Source organism: Sturnira hondurensis, unplaced genomic scaffold, assembly GCF_014824575.4.
Source record: "Sturnira hondurensis isolate 20B ecotype Veracruz unplaced genomic scaffold, ASM1482457v3 Scaffold0002840, whole genome shotgun sequence".
Taxonomy (NCBI): Eukaryota; Metazoa; Chordata; class Mammalia; order Chiroptera; family Phyllostomidae; genus Sturnira; species Sturnira hondurensis.
In genome coordinates, this window is record NW_028075471.1 from 4,791,558 (window position 1) to 4,806,938 (window position 15,381).

General features: G+C 41.5%; 2 pseudogenes; one reads left to right on the forward strand and one right to left on the reverse strand.

Moving 5' to 3' along the window:
• LOC118983659 (calmodulin-1-like) lies at nucleotides 1-623 on the reverse strand (annotated as a pseudogene).
• Nucleotides 624-4,066: 3,443 nt separating this feature from the next.
• On the forward strand, nucleotides 4,067-11,158 carry LOC118983627 (60S ribosomal protein L10-like; annotated as a pseudogene).
• Nucleotides 11,159-15,381: the final 4,223 nt, after the last annotated feature.

Sequence of the window (15,381 nt, forward strand, 5' to 3'; positions counted from 1 at the left end):
TTTACAGATAAGTTACAAAGAAAAGGCAACTAAACAGTTTTGTACAAGAAATGTAGCAAACTCTGTACAATGTCTTCCCTTTGTTGTCATCATTTGCACAAACTCTTTGTAGTTTCCCTGACCACCAGCGTCAACATCTGCTTCCCTGATCGTTTCATCAGTCTCTTCATCTGTTAACTTCTCTCTGAGGTCTGTCATCACCTGGCGAAGCTCTGCCGCCCTGATGTAGCCATTGCCGTCCTCACCAAACATGTGGAATGTTTCTCTAGTTTCTTCTGCACTGCCTGCATCAGTTCTTGCCATCACTGTTCTTGCCATCACTGTCAGAAATTCCAGGAAGTCAACTGTCCCATTACCATCAGCATCTTCTTCACTAATTGTGTCCTGTTACTCTGCTTCTGTGGAATTCTGCCCAAGAGACCTCAGTACAGCTCCCAATTCCTTTGTTGTAATAGTCCCACCCCTGTCCTCATCAAACAGTGAAAAAGCTCCTTTGAATGCCGCAGTCTGCTGTTCAGTCAGCTGGTCAACCACACTGCAATTGCTACCCATCTCCAAGACCTGACTGCACGGCCACTCTGCTCGCTTGCTCCACTTGGACTCCCATTCACAACATATTATTATCTAATTCACGGAGCTTATAAATCTTACCAATTACACTAACAATGTCCTTTACAGAAATGTTTTTTCTTTCTGGTCCAGGATCCAATCCAAGACTCTGCAGTGCACTCAGCAATCCTGTCTTCTTATGTCCTCTACCTGAGCGGTTCCTTGGCTTTTCTTTGTTTTCCATATTCTAGATGTTTTTGACCTGTACAGCCCAGTTACTTTGTTGTCTCTCCCTTGGCCTGGGTTTGACTGAGCTTTCCTCATGATTAGATTCGGGTGATATATTTTGGGCAAGAATACCACTTATCTGTCTCACAGAATTCACAGATTAAAAAATGATATATTTATGTTTCTACACTCACCCATGGACATCCTTTACCTGCTTTTAGAGAGAGGGAAAGGGTGAGAGAGAGAAGCATCGATCAGGTGCTTCCTGTAGGTGCCCAGACTGGAGATCATGCATGCCCGGACTGGGGATCGAACCCGCAACCTGGGTGTGTGCCGTGACCAGAAATCATACCCACAACCCTTCGGTTCTGCAAGGATGCTCCTACCCGCTGAGCCATACCATCCAGGTCTCATGGAATTTCTTAAATGAAGTTCTCCTGGTGTTTTCTGAGCTGGTGACTCAGACCCGGGAAGCAGAGCATGATTTAAAAGCTCTTCATCACAGCAGCTAATATTTCATTAAGTGCTTGCTGCCCGAGACTGCATTTGTTGATTTGGAGAGTATTCTCCCCTTGTAGCATGTGTGAGGTGTTAATGTTGGATCAAACAATAATAAAACAATAATAGTGACCTTTAATAGGTCAGGTATTAAATTGCATTGGGCCCCATATCAAACATTTTCCTTTTGTGTACCAGGCCTTTTTAAAAAAGATTCTAGTTATTTATTCTTCAAAGGGGGAAGGGAGGGAGAAACAGAGAAACATCAGTGTGGGGGTGCCTCTCACGCACGCCCCACTGGGGACCTGGCCCACCGCCCAGGCACATGCCCTGACTGGGAATTGCGCCAGTGATCCTTTGGTTCACCAGCTGGCACTTAATCCACCGAGCCACACCAGCCAGGGCTCCTGTGCGAGGTCTTGAAACCTTACTGCCCCCTGAGTACGACTCTTATCCGCATCTTACAGACAAGGAGATTCAGCCGCAGGAAAGTCCGGTCACCGGCCCCAAGTCTCACAGCCAGGAAGCGGCACAGCCAGGAAGCGGCACAGCCAGGAAGCGGCACAGCCAGGAAGCGGCACAGCCAGGACGCCGGAGTGCAAGCACCCAGTGTGTCCTGCACCATGACTTTGCTGGCACTTAATAATGACAAGGACTCCCCAGTATTTCATCCCAGAACACTGAGGTAATCCATGTCCCTATCCCCCTGCCAGGCTCCCAGAAATGGGGATGTTTTCTCTGTATATTCTGTGAAACCCCCTGCTTACCCAACAGTCCAGGGGCATGAGAGCCTGGGAGACACCCCAGGCAGTGAGTAGGAGATCTCAGCAGGTTGTGTGATGTTCTTTAGGAGTAAACTGTTGAGTCATCACACACTGGGCAATTATTTACAAATCCATTAAAACTGTTTACGTCAATCTCAAAGACAGGGTGAGAAGAGCAACCAAACAGTGACTCACGAACGAGTCTCAAGGCAGGAACTCCACTCCAAACTCACCCCGAAACCAGATTCAGATGCAGGCCCATGGCATCCACAGCACATGACCTTAAGAAATCAGCACTGGAGACTTGACAAACAGCTCCCTGCCTGGGGCTGGGGACACTTGGCATCGTGGTTGTTTTAGGAGACTTTAATAATATTCATTTGTTAACAATTCACCTTACTAAGTATGGAGAGGGGTACAAAGACAAGCAATAGCTCCTGCCCTGGAGACTCAACAGTAAGTAGTTAACAGGACTCACCTTTGGGTTTGTGAGTTTCTGCGTTCCCGAGCTGTCACTCCACATCCACTGGTGACAGAAATGTCACGATTTGGAATTACCAATATAAATAAGCCTCGGGCTCAAAACTTCCGGAGCCCCACAGGTGGCCATTTTATCTGAACTGTTAGGACTTCTCTGTCTGCAGGGTCAGGGAGGGTGACCGACCGTCTTATTCATCCAAGACTGAGGGGGTGCTTTCGGTGTAAAGACAGAGAAAGTCCTGAGCAAATCTGAATGCAAGTGTCTCCATAGCACTGGGAACAGTGGTGCAGCAGCAGACTAGGTAGGTGGGAGAGGATGACTAACAGCCAGCACTTTTTGGGTTGTTGTTTATAAATTTGGTAATACTTAGAACAAGTCTATGCAATCAGCACTATAGTATCTGATTTATAAAGGTGTAAAAAGGGACCCAGAGAGAGTAAACAACTCGTCACACTGTACCTTTGGTAAATGGCAGCCCGCCTCCCAGAATGCAAACCCTGCATTCCCAACCAGGCCCCAACACCGTGCTGCCTCAGAGATCACATGTGTACATGTGGTGAGGTGAAGCCTCCAAACTGTCTTTGAGATTAATTCTCAGAGATTGGAAGCAGATTCCTCTGGAAGCAGAAGTCAGTGGTCGTCATGTTTCCATGGAGACCAATCATAGCCAAACAGGCTGTGTTCATGCGCAGCCACAAAGGAGAGGAGCTGCCTTCACTAAAAAGAAGTGCATTTCTCCAGGAAAAAACAAACAAACAAACAAACAAACCAGTAGCAGTTTCCTGAATAGCTCCCAAAGCCCACTCTATTGTGTGACACTTTGGTGGAGTCTCCATAGCAGTCTGTAAAATGTCAGTCTTGCATCAGCCCTAAGGTGCTCATAAAGCACCTTGGGGTACAGAGGTTAAGAACATGAATCCAGGAGACAAATTTTTACTGCACCAGTTAGTTGCTCACTGACCTGGGGCAAGTGACCTAGCCTCTAAGCCTAGCTTTCTCATCTGTTAAACTGTGAAAGTAATAAACACCCGCATACTGCGGCTGTTGTGAAGATGAAAACAAATGGGATAGTGCATGGAAAGCACAACGCCCACTACAGAGTAAGCAATGAAGAAATGTACCCTAGCTACTAATTGCCATCTGCCTGTCCCTTCTATCTCTGCTCTGTCCCGAAGTCCATCCTGCTTTTGACCCTTTGGCCTGTTCATGACCAAACTTTGGCTCCCCCTGCTCCTGGCCCCATTGGGTACCCCTACTCCCAGTTCCCAGAACCCCATCCTGAGCACCAGGACCGTTGCCTGAAGGGAGACCAGCCTGTGACCCATTCATGTAGATGTGTGTCCGGCCTCTCTGAAGGAGCAAAGCAGGTCAGAGAAGAGACAGAGTGGGAACAATGAGGATGCTTTATCCTTCTGATAAATTAGATCAGAGAGCATCAGGATTATGGCATAATGTGATGCACATCTTTTAAAGATTCATTATAATGTTCATATTTAAGTGGCTATACATGGTGGGGTGCTTAAAGGCCACAGGAGAGACACTAGGGATGGCTAAGAGGGAGAGGTCTTGGTACAGTGACATAGGTGATGTGGATGCTGATATGAAACCTGTGAGGCATCCAGCAAGAAGCCTTGGAGAAACATGTTTTCTCAGTAAGAAGAATTCTGTCTTACATTCTCTCTCTCCCTCTCTCTCTCTCTCTCACACACACATACACCCACCCACACACACACACACACGCACACCCTGCTGGTAACCTTCACCCATTGGTTCTTGGCCTACATTTGGGATCTTCCTAATCTATTTTTCACACCTGATGTTTGACAATTCAGAGTTTTCAGCCCCCCCTGGGGACTGTGTGAGCCCAGTAAATCCTTGGTGGATGAAGAGCGGTGAGGCTGGTGGCTAACGTTCTGCACACTTCTTCTGTGCCAGGGGCAGTGCTAACCTTGAAACGCATTCTTCAGTTGGACGCTCACTCTCTGCAGCTCTTTGAGGTTGGTACCGTCATCAGTTCTTTGTCTGTAACTCCCGTCCACACATAAAGAAACTCAGTTTTAGATAGACAGTGGTAGAGCTGGATGTTATGAAAACATCTTCACCTGAGACGTGTTCGAGTTACTCACACACTTGAAGCTTGTGTTTCCTCATCTGTGCCGTGGGCTGTGGGTTTCTGCAGCCCAGGCACCGTTAGTCCCAGGCCATTACCTGCACCCCCAGTTTCCTTGGGGTGCTGCATCTCCCCTAATCTCAGTCCATGTGCTTCAAGTGAGGTAGGAAAGGATCTCATAAACATGACACAAAAAGCACTAAACATAAGGGATAATTTAACTAAATTTAAGTTAATGCTTGTTTATCCCAAAACACTAAATACAGTGAAAAACCACAAACTGGGAGAAGATATTTGCAACACATGTAACTATAAACCATTAAGGCACGAACAATTAGAAAAATGGGGAAATGACATGAACAGGTATTTCACAGATGTGGATGCATGAGTGACAAATAAATAGATAAAAAATTACTCAAGCCCATTAGTCAACCACATGAAGATTAAGATCACAAAGAGATACCATTTCCCACCCACAAGGTTAGAAAAAAGTCAGATCGGGCCAACTATTGGCAAGATCCTGAAGATATTTTTCTACATTGTCTTCTAAGAGGTTACAGTTTTGCCTTTTATGTTAAAGTCTTTATCTTGAATGAATGAGGTTGAGGGAGGGAGCAGCGAGAAACTTGTTCAATTCCCTGTTTTTCTGCATGAATAACAAATTGTCCCAGCACTTTTTTCTGAATTGTTTCTCCTCTCCCCACTGATCTGAAATGTCACTTTTACATATTTTACAACAGATCAAGTTTTCCTGTGTGCATGGGTTGGTTTCTGTGTTTTTATTCTGTATCATCAGTGTTTTTTCTTACAGATTTTATTTATTTATTTTTAGAGAGAGGAGAAGGGAAGGAAAAAGAGAGCAAGAGAAATATTAATGTGTGGTTGCACCTCACCCACCCCCTACTGGGGACCTGGCCCACAGCCCAGGCATGTGCCCTGACTGGGAATTGAACTGTCGACCCTTTGGTTCACAGTCTGGTGCTCAATCCCCTGAGCCACACCAGCCAGGGGCTCATCAGTGTTTTTATCTATCTGTACATGAATACCTTCTGTCTGAATAACTATACTTTTATAAGTCTTGAGTTCTACTTTTTCTTCTTCATTGGGAGTATTTGGTTTTTCTTGGAACTTTGCTTTTCTGTATGAAGCTTAGAATCAGCTCATCTTCATGAAAAACTATGTTGAACAAGAGTTAAATAAAAATTAAAAAAAAATAAAAATAAATTAAAAAAGAAAAACTATGTTGAGATTTTGATTAAAACTGTGTCTGATTTTTAAGGAAGCATTTCTAAATTTCATTATTTATGATAAAATTTACTGTAGATTTTTAGTAGATACCTTGTAACTAACTAAGGAAGTTCTTTTCTTCATTTCCTATGAGATTACTATGAGGGACTGTCAAATGTTATCTTAAAATTCTGCAACTATTGAATGATCTTATAGTTCTTCTTTAACATGTGGATATGGTAACTACGGGAATACACAGGGTCCGGCAGAAGCAATGCCTGCTTGAGTGTGGTTGGTGTAATAATATGGGTATAAAAACTTAGAGTTTTAATTTTCACATTTCACCTAAAATGTCATGTGATGTGTTTGAGTGTGATATTGTTATGTTACAGAATTGCACACTTATGATTTTGTAATAAAAGGGCATTGTTTGTGCCAAACTGTGTATTCCTTAGCATTAAAATACTATGGCATTCCTGGCATAAACCTAACTTGATTGTAATGTATCATCTTTTTATATATTGCGGCCTTACATGTGCTAATGTTTCATTTAGGATTTTTTACTTCTGTGTTCTTGAGGGATTTATGAGTAATGTTAGTCTGATCTTGTTTGACATGGAATTTAGACTGGCATCTCAGAGTGAGCTGGGATGTGTTCTCTCTTCCTATTTTCTAGAAGAGCTTGTAAGAGAATAGAATGATCTGTTCCTTGAAAGTTTAGAGTTGCTTCTAGGACCATCTGGGCTTAATGTTTTCCTTCAACTAAAGAGTTCATGAATTTCTTTAACAATCATAAGATTCATGTTTCTGGCCCTGGCCAGGTAGTTCATTTGGTTACAGCATCATCCCAATACACCAAGGTTGTGGGCTCTATCTCTGATCAGGGCACCTTCAAGAATCAACCAACCAATGAATGCATCTGTAAGTGAAACAAGTGATTCATGTTTCATTCTTTCCCCTTTCCTCTCTCTCTCCAAAATCAATTTAAAAAATAAGATTCATGTTTTCTATAGTTTAGAACTGACATTTTGCCTGTGAATTAAACGTTTTACCATCATGTGGTAATCCTTTCCATCCTTAAAACATGTTTTTGTCAGCCTATGTTATCTAATTCAGCACAGCTACACTAGCTTCTTTTTGGCCAGTGTTTGTCAGGTGTATCATTTTCCACACTTCTGTTTTCAACCTTCCCAAGTTTCTATGTTTTAGGAGTGCTTTTTGAAAAACTGCCTCTTGTATTTTTAAACATCCAATTTGACAATTTCTGACTTCTAAGTGATGAGTTTAGTTAATTTACATTTACTGAATTGTTATATCGGAACTTGTTTTTATTATCTTTCTTGTAAGGGAGGGATCTCACTTTTTAAATACTTCTTTTGGGTTTATTGGTTTTGTTTGTTTGAAAGAGATAACTCTAATTATCTTTTTGTTAATTTATTATTGTCCAATATTTTAGTTCTGACTTGTTTAAATCTATAATTTTATATTATTATTGTTTTCTACTGAGAATTTTTTATTGGCTTATGTAATTCCCCCTGCCACTGGTTTGAAAGTTACAGTATATGTCTTATTTGTATTATATTATCAATGTCAATACCACTGACATTTTACCACACATATTTAATAAAGGTGAAAGTTAATATCTTAATTCCCTTGCCACACAAATGCAGAGATATTAGAACACTTTAACTCCAATTATTGCTTTCTTAATTTTTGCTGTCCAGTATTTTAGTTCTGACTTGTTTAAATATATAATTTTATATTATTATTGTTGTCATTATTACTGTTTTCTACTGAGAATTTTTTTAGATCCACTATATTTACCAATTTCTTCATTCAATATTTTTCCTTTCATTTCAATTCTAAATTGGATCATTTTTCTTCTTTCAGAAGTGCATCTCAGAAGTTCATTTAGTCAAGTATTCCAGTTGTAAATTCATTTTGTTTTTATCAATATTTTATTGCAATGCTGCCTATTCAATTTTCAGTCCTTGAAGATATTTTCTACCACCTTTAGCTTCCAGTGTTGCCATTGAGTAACCTGCTCCCAATCTAATTCCTTCTTTTGAGAGTAATGTCTTTTTTAAAAAATCTCTAGCTGCTTTAAGATCTTTGACTTTAGTGTTCTGCAGTCTCACTGCAGGGTTTCTTGGTATTATTTATCCTGCTTTAGATACGCTATGCCTCCTATATCTGTGGATGCATGTCCTTTTTTTCTGCCCTAGAAATTCTTAGCCACTACTACCTCAAATATGGCCTCTCTCTCTTTTCTTAAATGATGATTAAATGGATTATAATTTTAGTCTATCTACATATTCCATAACCTTTAAAAATATATTTCATGTCATGTCACTTTGTAATCTCTGCAGCATGTTTTCTAAATCTCTGCTTGATTAATCATATCTGTGAGAATCCTGGGTGCTTTCCTACAGAAAACATCCTTGTTTTGTTTATGCCTGGAGTAGCCGGAAAGAACACTACCCACCTGAGACCACTCTAGCTCATTAGAGGGTCCTCATAATTATGGGACTCTAAGTTCAGTTACTTCAACTTAGAGGTAGCTAAGCTCTCCCAGCATTGTTTATGGGTTTAATATATACATTTGGTCTTGGGACAACCCTGCATTTCACATTTATTTGCTTCTTAGTGTTCCCTACTCTTATTTTGACATACATTCAGTCCGGAAACACATGACAAAGTCTATTGTATCCAGGATAAAGGCATTTTGAGAAGAAGGATGCTTTAGAATATCTGGTGTATCATATGTTGAGAAGCAATTTGAATTTTAAAAGGCAAAAAGTAGGACTGTTAAGTTTTACCACGTTTTCAGCATATTCCAAATTATTGAAATAATTTTGACCCCTAATTTTCTTCCCAGCTTTCTTTGATTTAAAATTTGAGGGCAAGACTGAATTTTTGTTTATCTACATTATTTTTTTAATATCGTGGACAGAGAATTAGAGTATTAGAAAACTACTTCCATATTGACACACAGTACAGACTGACATCATCAGAGGGGTTGAGGGTTGGAGACGGTAGCAGACTGGGTGGAAAAAGGTAAAAGGGTTTATATACATATACATATACATATACCAAGGGTGTCAAACTCATTTTCACCGGAGGCCACATCAGCCTCCCAGTTGCCTTCGAAGGGCTAAAATAATTTTAGGACTGTATAAATGTGACTACTCCTTATCTGTTAAGGAGGTGAAATTACATTTAGCCCTTTGAAGGCAACTGCGAATTGCTTCTCGGCCTTTTGGCTAAGATCAAGTGTGAAGGCAACGAGGCTGATGTGGCCTTCGGGGAAAATGAGTTTGACACCCCTAACATATACAGACAATAGTATGGTGATAGCCAGAGGAAAAGAGAAAGGGAGGAGGCAGAGTGGGCAAAGAGGGGAGAAACAGAGATGGGAAGGGACGTGAACTATGCAGCAAGCAGATGATGTTTTATTGAGTCGTACACTTGAAACCTGTATGGTTTTATTAACCAATATTGCCCCCAATAAATTCAATAAAAAAGAAAATTGCTTCCTGTCTAGTACTGTCAGATTAAAGAAAGTGTAACCTTCTCTGAATCCACTGGGCTGTCATGTTATGTAGTCTAGATTGCTTCATCTTGCCCATAAAGAGATAATAAAACGTTTTTTCCAAAGCCTACTGCAGTCCAGATTCTGTATGCAATTATGACAACAGTCTCCAAATCTACTTATGCTAGTAACTGAAAAGTTGTTCCTTTGGTGTCATTATGCACAGTGAACCCATACAAGCTGTTGGAATATCTTTTGTTCTGGCTTAAAAAGCATGTGCAGAACTTCACTAGAAATCAACACCATACAGCTTGGTCTCTAGATTTCTATATCAATCTTTCTTCCTTTTTGAAATGGGACCCTCACTTTCATTAGAGACTTCTGAAATGATTTCTTTAAGATTACCGAGTATGTTTCTGAGATCATTTGTAAATACCCTTTTGGTACCCTCTTGATCTGATAAACTGAACTAATTCAAACTGTTGGGTGTTCTTTCCCTACCTTTACTTCCTACGCTGGACTTCGTTTCTCTCTTTGTGATATTCTAACCTGACCAAATGGAAGTTTTTTCTTCATGATGAAGATGAAGTAAATTAGGAAACTAGTCATTTTTATTTCTCTCTGCCATCTGTTACCATTACATATGCATATTTTAAAAATTCATCTTCTTGATTCAAATATAAATTTAATAAATTACCTTTTCTTGCTTTTAGCATTTCACTCTCAAACATTCTGAGTGAATGGTATTAGTTTACCTTTTGCTTCTTGTTAAAGGTCTAGGTTAATATTTTGGGAATTTTTTATCTCTTTCCAACGTGTATGCAGGTCCTTGGAAAATCTGGCCCACAGTGCTACTTATGCAGTAAGACTTTTCTCCCTAAGTCTTCCTTTTCCTTTCCATCCTCTCTGGCCCAGTGCTGTGCTCAGTGGGCAATTTAAATAAATTAATCACTACGGTGAATACTGTGGTTTTAGAGCTTCCTTATTATTGAACCCTTCTTTCATGATCATATACTGCATTTTGACACATGCTGACTTGTTTTATGATATACTTTTATTACTTAACTCTTGCACTGATGTTATTTTTCTTAAGATGTATACAGCTCGTCCTGTAATTTAGACTATACTCCTTGAGGAAAGGATGTATCTTATGTATCTTCCATAGCTTGGGTTCTCTGCATAAGTGGATGCTTGTTAAACACTTAGTTCAGAAATAAATAACTCTCTTTCTCTTTGGGGTGACACTGAAGATCCTGGTGTTGCCTTGGGCATGCTACCCCAACCCAGTGTTAGAGGTATTATAAGAAAAAGCTGTACCCAAAGTCCCACTTCTGCCAAGATGCCCATGATGTTAAGATCTGCATCTTTGACCTCGGGCAAAAGGCAAAAGTGGGCAAGTTCCCCCTCTGTGGCCCCATGGTGTCAGATGAATATGAGCAGCTCCCCTCTGAAGCCCTGGAGGCTGCCCGTATCTGTGCCAACAAGTACATGGTGAAAAGCCGTGGCAAAGATGGCTTTCTCATCCAAGTGTGACTCTACTCCTTCCTTGTCATCCGCATCAACAAGATGTTGTCCTGTGCTGGGGATGACAGGCTACAGACAAGTATTTGGCATTCCTTTGGAAAGCTTTAGGACACAGTGGCCAGAATCCATATTGGCCAAGGCATCACGTGCATCTGCACCAACCTGCAGAACAAGCAGCATGTGATTGAGGCCCTATGCAGAGCCAAGTTCAAGTTCCCTGGCCACCAGAAACTCCACATGTCCAAGAAGTGAGGCTTTACTGAATGCAATGTGGACAAGTTTGAAGACATGGTGGCTGGAAAGCAGCTCATCCTAGATGGCTGTGGAGTCAAATGCATCCCTAATTGTGGTCCCTGGGACAAAGGGCAGGCCCAATATTCATGAGGGTCTTGGGGCTGCCCCCTCCTTACACTTACCAATCAATAGAGGCTTTTCTGCCTAAAAAGGCTACTATTTCATAGATTTCCAGATACTGGCTCTTTTCAGGTCATATTCTGCCACGTCTTTCATATTTAATTCCATTACTGGTTATAGCAGCAGGCATTTTAATGGTTAGAACATAAAATTTGTGTTCAGACTATATAACTTGGTTTGGATTCTAACAGTATCAAATACTAGCCGTGTGACCTTGGGTAAGTTATTTAACCTCTCTGGGTTTCAATTTCCTCATCTATAAAATGGGGGTAATAATAATACCCACCTCACAGAGGCATTGGAAGGACTCAATGAGATAATGCATGTAAAGCACTGAACACAAGGTGAGGCACACAGGACAATATCAACACAATCATTAATATTTGCTTGCTCTGGACTTCCATCCAAGATGGAGGCATAGGTAGACACACTGTTTACCAAAATAAGGACAACCAAAATAAGAACAACAATGTAGAAACAAAATAACAATCAGAACTGACAGAAAATTGAACTGTATGGAAGTCCAATGACCAAGGAGTTAAAATAGACACATTCAACCAGACCTGTAGGAGGGGCAGAGAGGGGTCATGACAAAAAAAAGGCAGTGGCACAGGGAGCACAAGGCAGTAGCTGACAAATCCCCGGCTTGCAAGATGGCAATGGGCGGACCCAGAGAGGTGGCGATTGTGAAGCCAGGAAAGGCGCGCAAGGCGGCTGGCTGACCAGGCAGTTCCACAATTGTGTGCAGGTAAAACCAGGAAAAACTGAGTAATGAGACAGACTGCTTAACCCAGGGTCCCAGTGTGGGGAGATAAGGCCTCAAAACACCAATTGAAAACACCTGTGGGGGTCGAGGTACTGTGAGAGACTCCCAGCCTCACAGGAGAGTTCATTGAGAGACCCACAGGGTCCTAGGACATACACAAGCCCACTTACATGGGAATCAGCACCAGAAAGGCCCAGTTTGCTTGGGGGAATTTACAGAAGGGATTGAAATCCAACAGAAAGTAGAGCAAGTACCATTGTTTCCTCTTGGACCCCTCGCCCACATATAGTGTCACAACACAGCAATGTGGGTCGCCCTGCCCTGGTGAACACCTAAGGCTCTGCCCCTCATATGTAACAGGCGTGAGAAGACAAAAAAAAAAAAGGCCCAAACTGAAGAACAGATCAAAGCTCCAGAGCAAATACAACTAAATGACGAAGAGATAGCCAACCTATCAAATGCACAGTTCGAAGCATTGGTGATCAGGATACTTACAGAATTTGTTGAGTTTGGTTACAAATTAGATGGAAAAATGTAGTCTACACTAAGTGAAATGAAGGAAAATGCACAGGGAACCAATAGTGATGGAAGGAAACTGGGACTCAAATCAATGGAGTGGACCAAAGGGAAGAAAGAAATAGCTAACCAGAAAAGAATGAAGAAACAAGAATTCAAAAAAATGAGGAGAGGCTTAGGAACCTCCAGGACATCTTTAAACGTTCCAACATCTGAAATATTGGGGTACCAGAAGGGGAAGAGGAAGAGCAACAAGTGGAAAAGTTATTAGAACAAATAATGAAGAACTTCCCCAATCTGGCAAAGGAAATAGACTTCCAGGAAGTCCAGGAAGCTCAGAGAGTCCTAAAGAAGTTGGACCCAAGAAGGAACACACCAAGGCACATTATAATTACATTACCCAAGATTAAAATGAAGGAGAGAATCCTAGAATCAGCAAGAGATAAGGAGACAGTAATCTACAAAGGACTTCCCATCATACTGTCAGCTGATTTCTCAAAAGAGACCTTACAGGCAAGAAGGGGCTGGAAAGAAGTATTCCAAGTCATGAAAGGCAAGGACCTACATCCAAGATTGCTCTATCCAGCAAAGCTTTCATTTAGAATGGAAGGACAGATAAAGTGCTTCTCAGATAAGGTCAAGTTGAAGGAGTTCATCATCACCAAGCCCTTACTATATGAAATGTTAAAGGGACTTATCTAAGAAAAAGAAGATAAGAATACAGTAAAATGACAGCAAACTCATAATGATTAACAACCACACCTAAAATAAAAACAAAAAAAAAAACTAGGCAAACAACCAGAACAGGAACAGAACCACAGAAATGGAGATCACATGGAGGGTTATCAACAGGGGAGTGGGAGGAGGAGAGAGGGGGAAAAGGCACAGAGAATGAGTAGCATAGATGGTAGGTAGGAAATAGACAGGGGGAAGGTAAGAATAGTATGGAGAATGTAATAGCTAAAGAACTTACATGTATGACACATGGACATGAACTAAAGGGGGGAATGTGGATGGGAGGGGGTGTGCAGGGTAGAGGAGAGTAAAAGGGGGAATGGGACAACTGTAATAGCATAATCAATAAAATATATTTTTAAATAAAAAAGATATTTCAGCATTCATTTTTGCAGTCCCAATACAGCATAGTGTGAAGAAATAGCCATTTTTATAGCCAAAATGGCTATAAATATTCACCAATTTTGATAAGGTTTTTTTTTAATGCACACCAATATGATGGCTGTCATAATACAATCTCACGAAATTGTTTTGAATGAAGTTAAAGACAACTATGCACTACTAGAGCCATGTTACAGAAACAAACAACCCAATAGGAAAATAACGTGAGTAAACTATCTAGCACTTGGTGGGTCTCCCTAAATGGAAACGACAGCTGCATAAGTTTTAACTTATCATTTTCATTTCCTTTGTCCTGTCTTCAGAATCCACTGACATAAGGGAATACAATTTCCGTGGACAATTGTGGCTGTGGATGTAAGGGGCTGCCATTCTCCTTGGGCCTCTGTCTTGCCTTTCCCCCCCTCAAAGTTGTGAATGCTCCTCAACTTTAGCAAAATCCATTTGTGTTTGCCAGGCAGCTGGTTTAGGGAACTCTCTCCCATTCCAGAGTGTTTCCTGGGTGCCAGATACTTTACTATTTTTCCCTCACTCTGAGGGAGATGCTACTCTTCTCTGTGCGGCAGATGAGGGAGCTGAGTAAATGGCAAAGGATAGCCTGGAGCAAATTCTGGCAGCTTCTAAAACCCAAGGAGCTGCCAAAAGGAAGCTGCCTTTCTTTTGAGAAAGAAAATGCCAGTCTCTGGGTCTTTGTTGATTTCCTCTACCTCTTCTTAGATCTGTAACAAGTCCTGTCTCCTCTGAGGGAAGGAAAGTGAAGCCAAAGCTGTAGGACTAGAGAACATGGCCACAGCCAAGGATTGAAGCTTCGGTAAACAGTAGACAGCAGGATTTTGAGAAAAGAAATAGACAGAAAGTGACAGTGGGCTCAGGTTCAGCTGTGCAAGGCAACCCTTTGCCCCCAACCCAGGCAAAATTAGTACAATCATTTATGAGCTACTGCTTTCAGTAAATACGTGTTGAGTGCCAAGCACTGGAATGCCTTGGTAAGCCAACACAGACAAGGCTCCATCCTCATGGGGCTTACACTCAAGATCTGGCAGCCCCAGCCTCTTCCTATGTACACCCTCACTCATCCCTCGCTCATACTGTTACCAGGGAGACTCAAGTTAGGGGGCTCCCTCTCCTTGGCTCTTGTGTTGCTTGCAAGAGAATTCAGGCAAGAGACAACACATCTAGTGGAAATGAGATAGTAAATTTATTTATGAAATACACTTTATTATTTTTTTTCTTTTTCTTCGATTTATTTATTTATTTATTTATTTATTTTTAGAGGGGAAGGAGAGAGGGAGAGAAACATCAATGTATGGTTGCCTTTTGTGCATCCCCTGCTGGTAGTTAGCCTGCAAGGAACCGGCCTGCAACCCAGGTATGTGCCCTGACTGGGAATGGAACCTCGATCGTCTGGTTCGCAGGCCGGTGCTCAATCCACTGAGCTACGCCAGCCAGGGCATGAAATACACTTTAGGATAAAGCTGCAAGTGGGCACCCAGCTAATCTGAGTGCTCTGACTACTGGGATTTTTAGGGGTTTTACGCCTGTAGCCAGCTTCTAGGTTCCCCCTCCACTTTGACTTTGGGATTAATATACAGCTTCAAAGGCTTTCTTTCCCAGATAGTGGAAATGATACATACAGAA